This window comes from Agelaius phoeniceus, chromosome 3 (assembly GCF_051311805.1).
Source record: "Agelaius phoeniceus isolate bAgePho1 chromosome 3, bAgePho1.hap1, whole genome shotgun sequence".
Classification (NCBI taxonomy): Eukaryota; Metazoa; Chordata; class Aves; order Passeriformes; family Icteridae; genus Agelaius; species Agelaius phoeniceus.
The window spans coordinates 23,144,261-23,156,362 of NC_135267.1; positions in this window are offsets into that span (position 1 = coordinate 23,144,261).

Genomic DNA, 12,102 nt, shown 5'->3' on the forward strand with positions numbered 1-12,102 from the left:
GTTTCTGTATGATCTCTCTGCCAGAGCTCTGAGGAAGAGCTGGTAATTTCTTTATTTTTGTAGCCTTCTAGCAAGGCTAATGAAATGTCCATTTTTCAAAAACATATCCATACTTCTTGAAAACATCACTCACAATCTTTGTTGTAATTTCATATAATGTGATCAGCTGGAGACTTCAAGAGCTCTTCTGGCTTAACCCTGGGGTTATGTTATTCCACTGCTGATTATGAAAAGCCAAAACAAATATGTAAACTGAACAGCTTTTGTCATTGATTTCATTATTGTAATCCCTACTCCAGTTGCTCTGGTAAAATAATGAATCATCACCAACTTACTGTAAAAGAATATGTTCTTTCAGCACCAACATGATTCTCATGGCAAGAGACCTATTCATTCTGAATTGTGAGTATAATCTTCTGCACATTTTTATGATTACATGCTTTTTTTCAGAAGGTTTTGTGTTGAATCTTAATAGCAGTCAAGAAGTAATGTAATGAAGAAAGTCTGGAGATGTAATGAAGAAAGGCTAGAGATGTTTTCAAACCCCAGATTTTTACAGTATATTTGTGACTGATGCCACTGTTTTTGTGGAGTGAATGTATGGATTTACCCACTGCTGCTTTTGTCATCAGTGGGGAAGTGGGAGATTGCAATTGCTGGTGAGACATCTCATAGATGGAAGTGTCACGTGTAAAAGTCACTCTTGCATGTTTTGTACAGCTTGTATAATTTATCTCAATATAAACCAATGCATAAGAAAGTCTCACAGGTTTTTGTGCAAGGTCATAATCTTTTTTACATGACTTCCTCCTTTTCTGCAGTATGACTAACTTATATTCTAAAATATATTTGAGATATTTAGGTATTTAAGGCATAATAGCACTCAAGGAGCCATAAGAACATTGTAGGCAGAAGTCACTGCTGAGAGAGACAAACTGAGTTGATAGAGCCCTTATAATATTTTGAAAATGCAAGTTTTACCTCTGCTGTTTACTGTTATTCTAATCACTTGTCACTTGTTTTGAAACATGAGGTGAAATAGATCTGCATGTCACTGCAGTCACCTACATCTAAATGGTCAGAAAAATAGGTGTTATTCAGGTATTTTTTATTTATTTTTGATCTCCAAGATTCCATTAATTAAGTCTTAAAAATCACACAAGCCTTTTCTAAATTTTAAAGAGAAATAAGAGTGGCTAGGTCAGATGTAGTTGACTAAAACTTTCACCCTTACATTCCACGACACTTTTGAACTGTGCAATCATATTCAATAGCCCTTTGAAAATTTCATCAGACAAATATTATGAAAAAACCTCATAATTCAGAGATAAAGGACCAGGCCAAGTTTAGAAGGAAAATGACTAACATGAATGAAAAGGAAAGTTCAAACCAAGTATCCTGAGCAATGAATCTGCTGACAATCCCACCACTCTGAAATGGGATTGTGATATATTCTGTTCAAACCAAGATATCCAGAACAACTGAGGGCTAGGCACTGCAGTAAGTGCAAATTAAAGAATGTGAGAAGCTGTTTCATCTAACATCCAACTCCAAAACCATGAGGTTAACGCTGGGTTGATCAAGCACTTGAATTTTCATTTTCATAGGGACTTGGTGATTTTTCAGTGGTGGAAAAGGGAGGTATGTAAAATAATTAAAAATATATCCCAGTCACATATAGAGCTTTCAAAGAAGAAATTTATACAAAGGTTTTCAGTAGAATTTTATCACCTGACACAGGATATTATTTTCAAAAATATAGTGCTCATGATTTTTGGTCCTCAACCTTCAAAACAATTATAACACAAAACTTGGGCAAGTGAGTTTAAATTATAAAATGTCTATAGCTACAAAATCTGCTGAGTGGAATAGAAAAGCATCTGCAGTTTGTGTACAGCTAACTCAGTTCTCTTACAGACATTGGGTCACGTTTGACCATGGAAATATTGACACTACAGAAAAAATATTATGAATGCACAGGTCATGGCAAATTAAAACACACACACACAAATGTGCTATCCCATGATGCACAGATTACAGGGGAAGTCTTAGTCTACAAGAATGTACTGCAACTCTTTCATGAACTCCATTTTCTCCCATGGATAAAAACAACATTATTGCAGCACCTACTTGTAGTGCCACAGTTGCATACATCCTCTAGTCATTAGCAAGCAATACATTTTAGATTGCTTTTAGATTTTCTCTCATTTCAGCCAACTTGGTTCCAACAGGAAAAGAACTGTCTACAAGTCTGATATAATTTGCCAGGTTTGTGCATGGTTATATGGGAAACCCCTGATTTTGTGGAAAACTATGTGGAATCTTATGGCTGTTCAGGGAAAAAAAAACATCCTGGATTGTCATCAAAAGATTTAGATTAAGTGCAAGACAGCAGTAAGCTGACTCAGATTTTGTAGATGTATCAAGGCCCTGGCCTAAACGGCTTTACCAGAGCATGAGATCAGTTCTTGGAGGCATACCTGCATTGATGTGAAATCCAAGACCCCTGATATTTGCTGTTCTGAAAGACACTGCCTCCCTCTCCTCCTATGTCCATACACCCTTATGGAACTTAAACCAGGTAAAAGTTCTCAGTCAGCAAGATACAAGAATTAGACACTGTAACATAGAGCAGATTGATCCCAAAGGAATTTTACTATCCTTAACTACATCTAAGCTACCATTGTTGGGACCAACAGAGAATTCCAAAATCTTGAGACAAACTAATAAACCATCAAATGTGTTTCCTGTTCGCTTGTTTTCCTCCATCCAATTGCTATTGTCTTTTTGAGGTCCAAACTGTGCCTGCTCTTCATCAAATTTTTAAAGTCATATTAAAATCTGATTATATTTAGCAGATAGAAAACCATTTGTATGCAGAATAACATAGTGAAAATCTGCATTAATTTCCCACTGTTCCCATCCTGCTGACCTTTTAGTTGCCTGGAGAAGAAGCCCAGAAAAAGCTCCTTGGATTAGCTCTTAATGGAATCCAGAAGAAAAAAAAATCATGTTTTGTATTACTTGTTCTGTATCATTAAGATAATTAGATAAAAAATCTCACCAGAGGATAAGGAAACAGCATCTCTATACTGAAGAATTAGGAATTATAAAAATTAATTGCATATTTCTTTACAAATATAGATGCTGTTTTTCAAATTTTCTTTCCCACAAAAGCTGTAGCCACAGAACCACTGAATTAAAACTTGTTAAAGACTGGGGCATGTGCAGGGAGGACACTGAATCTAGGAACTTGGAAGCCTTCATTATATTCTTAATTCATATAGGTCAAAGGCTGCACCCAGCGTGCACATGAGCCCAAGTGGTTGAACTCCACAATATAAACAAAATTGAGGCTTTCCATTTGGAGGCTTCCTGAAGCTCCTGTAAGTGGAGTTAGTCAGGGATAGAAAAGACACTTCTAGGACATAGAATAAGGAAGAGTCAAGGAAGAGTTATGTGAAGTCAAGTGTGGAAGGAATGAGGAGCAGCAGAGGGTCCCGAGACACCTCAGGTAACCTGAGACTGCTGCTCTGTTTACACTCTCTTGTTTTCTCCTAGAATCTGACTCTGGGATACATATGCTAACTAGATACCAGTGCCTGTTAAAGTCACGGTAACATAATAATTTATGTTAGAAGAGATGTCTGGAAATCATCTGATCCTAAGCCCACTCAAAGCAGGGCCAACTTCCAAGTTAGGCTGCTCAGAGACAAATCCTGATCAATTTTTTGGAGATTCCCCAATCCATCCTCACAACCATTTCTGCAGACAGCACTAGAAGCTCAGCTGCCTTCTCGACTCCAGCCCTTCCTTTCTCATACACAGACCTCCTACTTCAGAGCTGCCTAACTTTCTGCTAATTGGTGTTGCTGTTGCAGAGCTGAATATTCTGTGTGACCACTGCCCAACTCTTCACATAATAGAATGGTTTATGTTGGAAGGGGCATTGAAGATCACGTTGTTCCAGCCCCTGTGCCATGGGCAGGGACACTTTTCACTAAATCAGGTTGTTAAAAACTCCATCCAATCCAGCCTTGAACACTTCCAGGCATGGAGCATCTACATCTTTTGGGCATCCTGTTCCAGTCCCTCACCACCCTTGAGGTATAGAATTTCTTTCTTATAGCTGACATAAAACTAACCTCTTTCAGCCTGTACCTATTGCCCTTTGTCCTAGCACTGCATGTCCTTGGTGAAAAATACTGCAATTGTCTGAAAATCGTCTAGGTAAAAAAAAGTAGAATAAAAGCTTTGCATTGCTTATATCAGCATGGAAAAATTCAGAGAAACAGAAGGTGCAAGTTTAAAACAGACATGTTTGAGGGAACACTGTCTGATTTCTACAAATGCTACTACCTAATTATGCTAATTAACATCTTCCCTTGTAATGAAAATTATATTCTAAGAAATAACAGTTTTTCAATCAATATTACAAAACTGAGCTGACAGCTAAAGATAAGTAGTTGCTGTGCCATGGGGAAAACAAATTTTTATTAATGCATTGGGACTAGGATGAGACCAGGCTGAAAATTTTTATGATTTATATATAACTCCTAATTTATTTGAGTGAAAATATTGAAAAATTAGTTTACCATAGTACCTGGTAAACAGGGAAGGTAGAGTTTTTGCTTGTGTCTGAATACATACCTAATGCTAAAGGAAACCTTTGTTTTAGATGTTTTTCTGCTTTCCAAAAATAAGAGAAGTCTTCAAATCCAATAAAAACCATTCCGCAGTAAACAGGTTTTGTAAAAATATTGCTTTTTTTCATTTGTTTTTAAAAATAAGTATTTGAAACTAGAGACCTAATAATCTCCCTAGACTGAATATATTTACTGAATCAGTAGCCTGAACACTTCCAGGCCAAAGTGCATTCATCTCATACTCAATATAGAATTCAACTCCTCTGACCCAGATGTCAAAAAGAGAAATCAATAAAACTTGCACTACTTGAAACAGACAAATCATGAACAGGAGAATCATTCTCTGCCTGTTTAAGAATAAGTCTCTTAAATATCTGAGAAGAAGGAAATACTGCATGAGTAATAGAAGTTTAAAAGAATTTCCTGGCTACTGTTTATACAACAAATAAAAAAATTATAGGTTATATTTTAACAAGCAATATGTGAGACAGCCTGACATATGGTGATGATGTTAAAGCCTGGACCTCCAATCCCAGAGTTGTGGTAGGGAAACCCTGAAACTGGAGTACCTTTTTTATTCTTCCAACTCCAATAATTTGCTTCTAAAGTTCATGTAGTGATTGTTTGCGTGAGTAGAAGTCTCCAAAGGCCTTACTTTCTATGATCCAGTCTCACAATGTCTTTTGCAGGCTTGGTGTGGAAATTTGCAACACCCTGTTCTTCCATGGTTTCATTGCTAACAATGTGGTTTACTGATGAACAGCTGTAAGTGTCTGACAATTTGGAGAAGGGTTGTGCGTGCCACTTGCTCTGAATAAAGGCTATCTCTGTGCTACCTGATTTTTTGCTGACTGTATATCTTTGTAAAATAAACTGATGACAACTTTAGAGAGTGGTGCTTCTGGAAAGTCTGTAGCAGTTGACAGGTTGGATGGGCAGTGCTGCATTTCTTTTTCAGAAAGTATAATTTGGAGGAAATGGCCTAAAATTTCCAAAGTGACTAGAGAGATTTTGAGCGGTGTTTTTTATTCTTTCTTTTATTAATGTCTTTTTCTTCTGCTTCCTTTTTTCCTTCTTTCTCTCTCTCTCTTTTTTTTTTCTTTTTTCCCTTTTTTCTTTCCTTTTTTTTTTAATCTCTCTGGACTATGAAATTTAAAATTGTCTTTGTTCTTAGAAAGGAGCAACTTAGCCGGTGCTGGGACAAAAATCTGTTCATCTTTCAAATTAGGTGCTCACAAATTCATGCTGCACATTTTACCACATTTTACTTTTTTTATACAAGGTCAAAAAATCTCATAAGTGTCAAAGCAGACTTACTGATGTGCTCACAAAAACAATTCATTGGAGCAACTCCATCCCATGAGCAGCAGTCCTCCCCAAACTGCTGCAATGTGGGTCACTCTTCCACAGGCTGCAGTCCTTCCAGGACAGGCTGCTCCCATGGGTGCTTCTCTCTCCATGTGCATCCCATGGGGTCACAGCCTCCTCTCAGGCATCCACCTGCTCTGGGGTGGGGCTCGCCCAAGGGCTGCAGGGGGATCTCTGCATCCCCATGGCCCTCCATGGGCTCCAGGGGGATCTCTGCATCCCCATGGCCCTCCCTGGGCTGCAGGGGGATCTCTGCATCCCCATGGCCCTCCCTGGGCTCCAGGGGGATCTCTGCATCCCCATGGCCCTCCCTGGGCTGCACAGGGATCTCTGCATCCCCATGGCCCTTCCTGGGCTGCAGGGGGATCTCTGCATCCCCATGGCCCTCCCTGGGCTGCAGGGGGATCTCTGCATCCCCATGGCCCTCCCTGGGCTGCACAGGGATCTCTGCATCCCCTTGGCCCTCCCTGGGCTGCAGGGGGATCTCTGCATCCCCATGACCCTCTCTGGGCTGCAGGGGGATCTCTGCATCCCCTTGGCCCTCCATGGGCTGCAGGGGGATCTCTGCATCCCTGTGGATCTGCACAGGCTGCAGGGGGATCTCTGCATCCCTGTGGATCTGCACAGGCTGCAGGGGCACAGCTGCCTCTGCCTCACCCTGGGCTGCACCAGGGGCTGCATGGGAATCCCAGTTCCAGTGCCTGGGGCACCTCCTGCACCTCCTTCTCCACTGACTTTGTTCCTCTTTCATGTTTTTACCCCACTCTTCCCTGGCCACAATTACAACTGTGCAATAACTTTTTTTCCTTTCTTCTTAAATCTGTTATCCCAGAGGCCTTACCACCATTTCTAATTGGCCCAGCCTTGACCAGTGGCACATCCATCTTTGGAACTGTCAGGGATTGGCTCTGCTGGACATAGAGGAAGCTTCCAGCAGCTTCTCACAGAAGCTGTCCCTACCAAAACTTGGCCATGCAAACCCAATACACCTCTTTGTTCTCATGTGATTATAACCTAACAAATATGACACAATATTTTATAAAAGTTTTATAACATTGCATTTTATAGTGTACTGTAGTAAGAAAAATAAATTAATCTGAAAGATATAAGTATAATATTATTTTTTATTGTATTATACTTATAAGTATAATACAATAAAAATGGAATAATATTAGAACAAAATGCTTTATCATGTAATATGATGCATATATATATGTGTGTGTGTGTGTGTGTGTGTACAAAAATATGGCTATGTCATACCTTTGAAGTCCTTGGAATTACTGGACACACAGGCCATAATGGTAAGCTAAAATTTCAATTCAAGCATCCTGAGGCCAGCAATGCAGCTTGATGTGATTTATACTGTTAAATTGTCTCACCATCCAGAGCAGGGTGGTCACGCTCAGGCTGCCTTTTAGATATGGTCCTTGGCACATGCTTGCTTCTGAGTCATGCCTAGGAGCAGTTTGGGAGATCCGTGATTGCCCAACATAACCATTCTAGGGACCATTGTTAGTAGTTACAGATGTGCCAATAAAGTTGAAAAATCAGACAACTTCTCTCCCTTACTCCATGTTTTAGACAAGATTTAACCAATTCTCCTGGCAGATTTACAGAGTAATGCCACCCTGCTTTAACTATTGTACCTCATATAATTTCCATTTTAAAGAGTAGACCAGTACTCCTGCTCATGATTAAATAACATGCTTAATGAATACGTTATAAAACAGCACAGAGTGTAGCTGATTTTAACCTTTTTCTTTAATCTACTATTAAAAGACTGCTCTTACTCAAATGTTGATGCTTAGGAGAAAGAAGCTTCTGCTGGAATGCCGTGTCTTATATCCCCATTACCATCCTCATCACAGTCTTGATAATGATATTTGTCACACTCATCATGACCTACAATTATTTACATTTTGTGCTGCCATGCTGTTTAAAGAATCATGTAATTGAGTGCATTATAGTTGTGTTTAGGTAGCATACCTGAAATTTCAGGTCTCAAAGAGTTCTCTTCTAAAGCTGTGGGAAGAAATAATAGTCAGAGATAAAGAAAATGGCAGTAGAAAGAAGAAAATTGTGATAAACAGCTTTAATGAATGTCAGTCACAGCACACCAGCTGCTAGAATTTTGAGTGTTTAGCCAAAGGGCTGATACTTCAACTACTTATTTTCCTGTATAAACCTAATGAACTGAGCATCCACAGGGTCAGGACCCCTGCTTGCATTTTGTTACAGCTGTCTGGGGAGCTATGAATTCCATGGTGTTCATGTTCTTAGCAAATTTCCGTGACTTTCAACATGTTGAGGTATTTGTGGATGGCTGGACGTGAAAGTAATCAGCTGTGCTAAATTCACTGAGAACCCTTGAGTGCTGCCAATTTAAACTTTAGGCTGAACAGACAGTTGAAGAAGTAATTCAGCCAAAAAAATTCTGTGGTAATATTGTTCAGACTGTAGTTCTCTGCATTTGTTAAGTATTGGCCTCCTTTGTTTCTGGTGCCAGAGAGAACCACTAAACCTAACTTTCCTTCAAAGTGCAAGAAGAATGAAGGTAGTTAAGAACTGTGAAATTCATTTGGATTTCTTAAGTCTTTCTTCACTAAGATAACTCTCATGCTACTCTTCTTGCTGGCATGTTTGTTGTAAAATAAGATTTTAAGGTTCTCTTCACAGGGTAGGTAGACAAAACAATTCCTTTTCCAGCTTGAGACCAAGGACAACCATTGCAAGCTTCAGGCCTAGATATATAAACAACAGGAAACTGAAGAAGAGCAAACAAGGAGGATGGGACTTCATAACTTGAAGTTATAATGGGACAATTAACTCCAATATGCAAATGGACCAAAACTTATAAAAGTATGAGACCTTGTGACAGGTCATCCATTTTGTGACCATTCAGGATCCAGCTTGGGTGTAGCCCTGGCCAGGCTCTTGTACTGCCCAAGGTGTATCCTTTAAGGCCTTTCAATAAATACCTACTTTATTCCTTTAGCTCTGCTTAGTCTCTGTTCCAGGTCAGCCTCTCAAGGCATCAAGTCATCCTAAGTATCAGCAAAAAGCAGTACCTCTGCTGTTTTCTGTTTGTGAGTCTTTATGCCTGGAAGAATGATTTGCATCTGATCCTACGTTGCAGCCCTGCAGTATTTCTTAGGGTCAGGTTAGGTTCAATTTGGCAACTGTCAGAAAAAAGTCCTGTATTTTGGCTCTGAAAAAAGACCTGGATCATTTTTTCGTACTCTGCTAACTCTAAAGGTACAATTACAAAGGGAAGCATGTAGGGTAAGATTTATGTCAGCTAATTTTAGGTGTTTTAAAATTTAACCTTAAAATCTAAAGCAGTTGCTCCCTCTAAAGTGATCAACAGGCACTTTCAATGGACATTTATTCAGGCATGTATTAAGTATTTATTTTTAGAATAAATTGATCTGATTTGATATCCAGAGGTACCTATTTCACTATAGGACTATAAAGAGACCCAAAGCACATTTAGCATTTATCTGGGATTTAGAGATAACTTTTATTTATGCTTAGGCAGATGTATCCTTCTGTTAACACCAGCCAGAATGTTTTTGTATCTCATGGATCAATATCTGAGAAATAAATCAATGGAAACCATAGGAAAGGTTTCTTATTCTTGTGAAAAAATAGGAATAATGGTTCTAGAAAATATCCTTGCCATCTTACAGATGTGTTTTCACTCTCCTGAGTTTCACTTGTTATATATAGTCAGATGAAGTCATAAGCATTATAAGCTCTTTTTTTATGACCAAACCTTATTCAAAATCTTTTCCTTCTCAAAATACCTCATTCTCAACATTAAGTGAGAGCTGCAATCTTTTTCTAGCTCTTCACAGATGCCTGAAGCTTAAGTGAACTTCTGGACTAAGGACCATCAAGACACAAAACACCAAAGCAGAAAGTGATGTTATGGCTCTCTCCCCAGAGCTCACTTGGTTCCCACCAATTTTGTCCATTTAAACTGAAAATCAGTCTGTAGATTAGCAATCTAAAGCACTGCTTTTTAATGCTGTGCTCCAGTTTACTCTGTGCCTGGAGAAATGGCATGGATATGAAGTTACTCTTAGCTTACTGTAAAACTGGGCCCCTCACTCCTTGGCACATCACAGTTCTTTCAGTCTGACACCAGGGCAAGTCTTCATTTAGTGGTGTCTGTGCTCAGCATGGTATTTTGTGACACAAAAATTGTGCTGCTGTGTCACCCAGCCAACAAACCAGAAATTCTATGGCAGATTATTTTTGGTTTCACTCATTATTTTCACATAGCTAATAGGATTAAAAATGTGCTGCTGTGCTCAAAACAAATTCTTCTAAGATGCAGATAATGTCAGAGACACATAACAATAATCATGCTGGATGATCAAAACTGACCTGATGTAGATTTTGGTTTCTACAGATTTCTGAACATTAGAAAAAAACTAGAATTATGTGCCTAAGTTAGAATTATCCCATTATATTTTCAATTATTTTTGTTCTTCTTTAGTCCACTTTTTATCCTATCTCTCCTAAAAACAATTTACCAAATGCATATTTTGGAGATTAGTTTTACAGTTTCCTGCAGCCGTTATTGGCAAGGATTGAAAACAACAAGTAGACAACCTGGAAGGTGTTCAGACGTGCTGCAAAGAACCCTGTGACTTATGTTTATGTCCTAATAACTCTGTTTTGATGAAATGGTGAGAATCATATGGACCTTTAAAGCTGGGATTAGGAGGGAAGGTCAGGTTGTCAGGGAAGCTGTGGTCCTTTTACCTTTCTCAGGCACAGAGTTTCATGGCCTGGGGTTATTGAAGCCTGTTCCCTGCAAAGCTGAGCCTGGACAGATTCTAATGTCTTCTGGTTTAGGTTTGTGATTCACAGTTTAGGCCCATAACATTTCAAGTTTCTTGTTTACAGTCAGAGAGTTTGGTACTTTTGACCTTCCCTATGTGGAACTGAAAGCAGCTTTACAGCTAAAACAAACTTGTAGTAAAGGACAAAAAAAAAAGTCAATAGTTTAGCAAATTTACTTGCAAAGGAATGTGAACCACATTCCACAGGGGCTCTGTAAAATTTTTAACTACTTGTATCCTTACCTTGTAAGTGCACAGTAAACAGTTGCAGTGTAAATAAGACTTGGGATAGGTTTCCTTCCAGTCTATCATTGCCAGAGGTGATATTTGTGCTTTCATATCCTGACAAGTGGATAACTGGTTTTAGAGACTAGACTTCTATAAATGAGCAGGCATCACTGTGAGCTGTGAACCACTGGGATCATGTTAATGAAATCACAATTTAATGGGGAGAAGTCTTAACATTAGCAATGATATGCAAGAAATAAAGTAGGTTGAGTACTTCCAGTAACTGCAAGTTTGGAAAGAGGCAGAAGTAGGCTTTTGACATAAGCACATTTGATACATATACTATTGAAAAAAATAAAATGTTGCTAAGGAGAGAGGTAAGGAAGCTGACTGAGTGTAAAACATCCAAAATTTTTAAAAGCAAAGCAATAACATATACAACAAAGTGAAAAATGTGTATGAAACTGAAATTTTTTAATAATGCTTTTAAGAATTGTAGTCATCCGGCTTTTAATGTTCCTTATGATTTGTAAATTACATTAATAATAGGTAAATACATCTACTTCTTACATGCAACAGTTACATATATATCAGATTTAGTCCAGATTTGCAACATATCCAACTAAGGGGTTTTTTTTTGAGAATGAATTGCATTTACCATTGCAGATTACATACTGAAACAATATATTGGTATCAGAAAACACACCAAAGGCACTTGTGGAACAGAAGCTGAGAGCATCCACTGTATGTATTCCATGCCCTTCTTGTGGTTCACTGCTGCTGAGCAGCCCCTTCATACAGGGTTGGTTGTAAGGCTGATTGCTGTGGGGAGTGGTTTCCACCTCTCTGATCTGTCATAGATAAAGCAGGATCAGCCAAAGGAAGGTTTGCCCAAGGACATCTTGTTGCTAGGGCGGGCAGCCTTGTGGGAAATAGCTAATGTTGGTAGTTTATTATTTCTCAGGATTTGGCTTGGATAGCAATGGATGTGAGTTGGGCTTGCATTA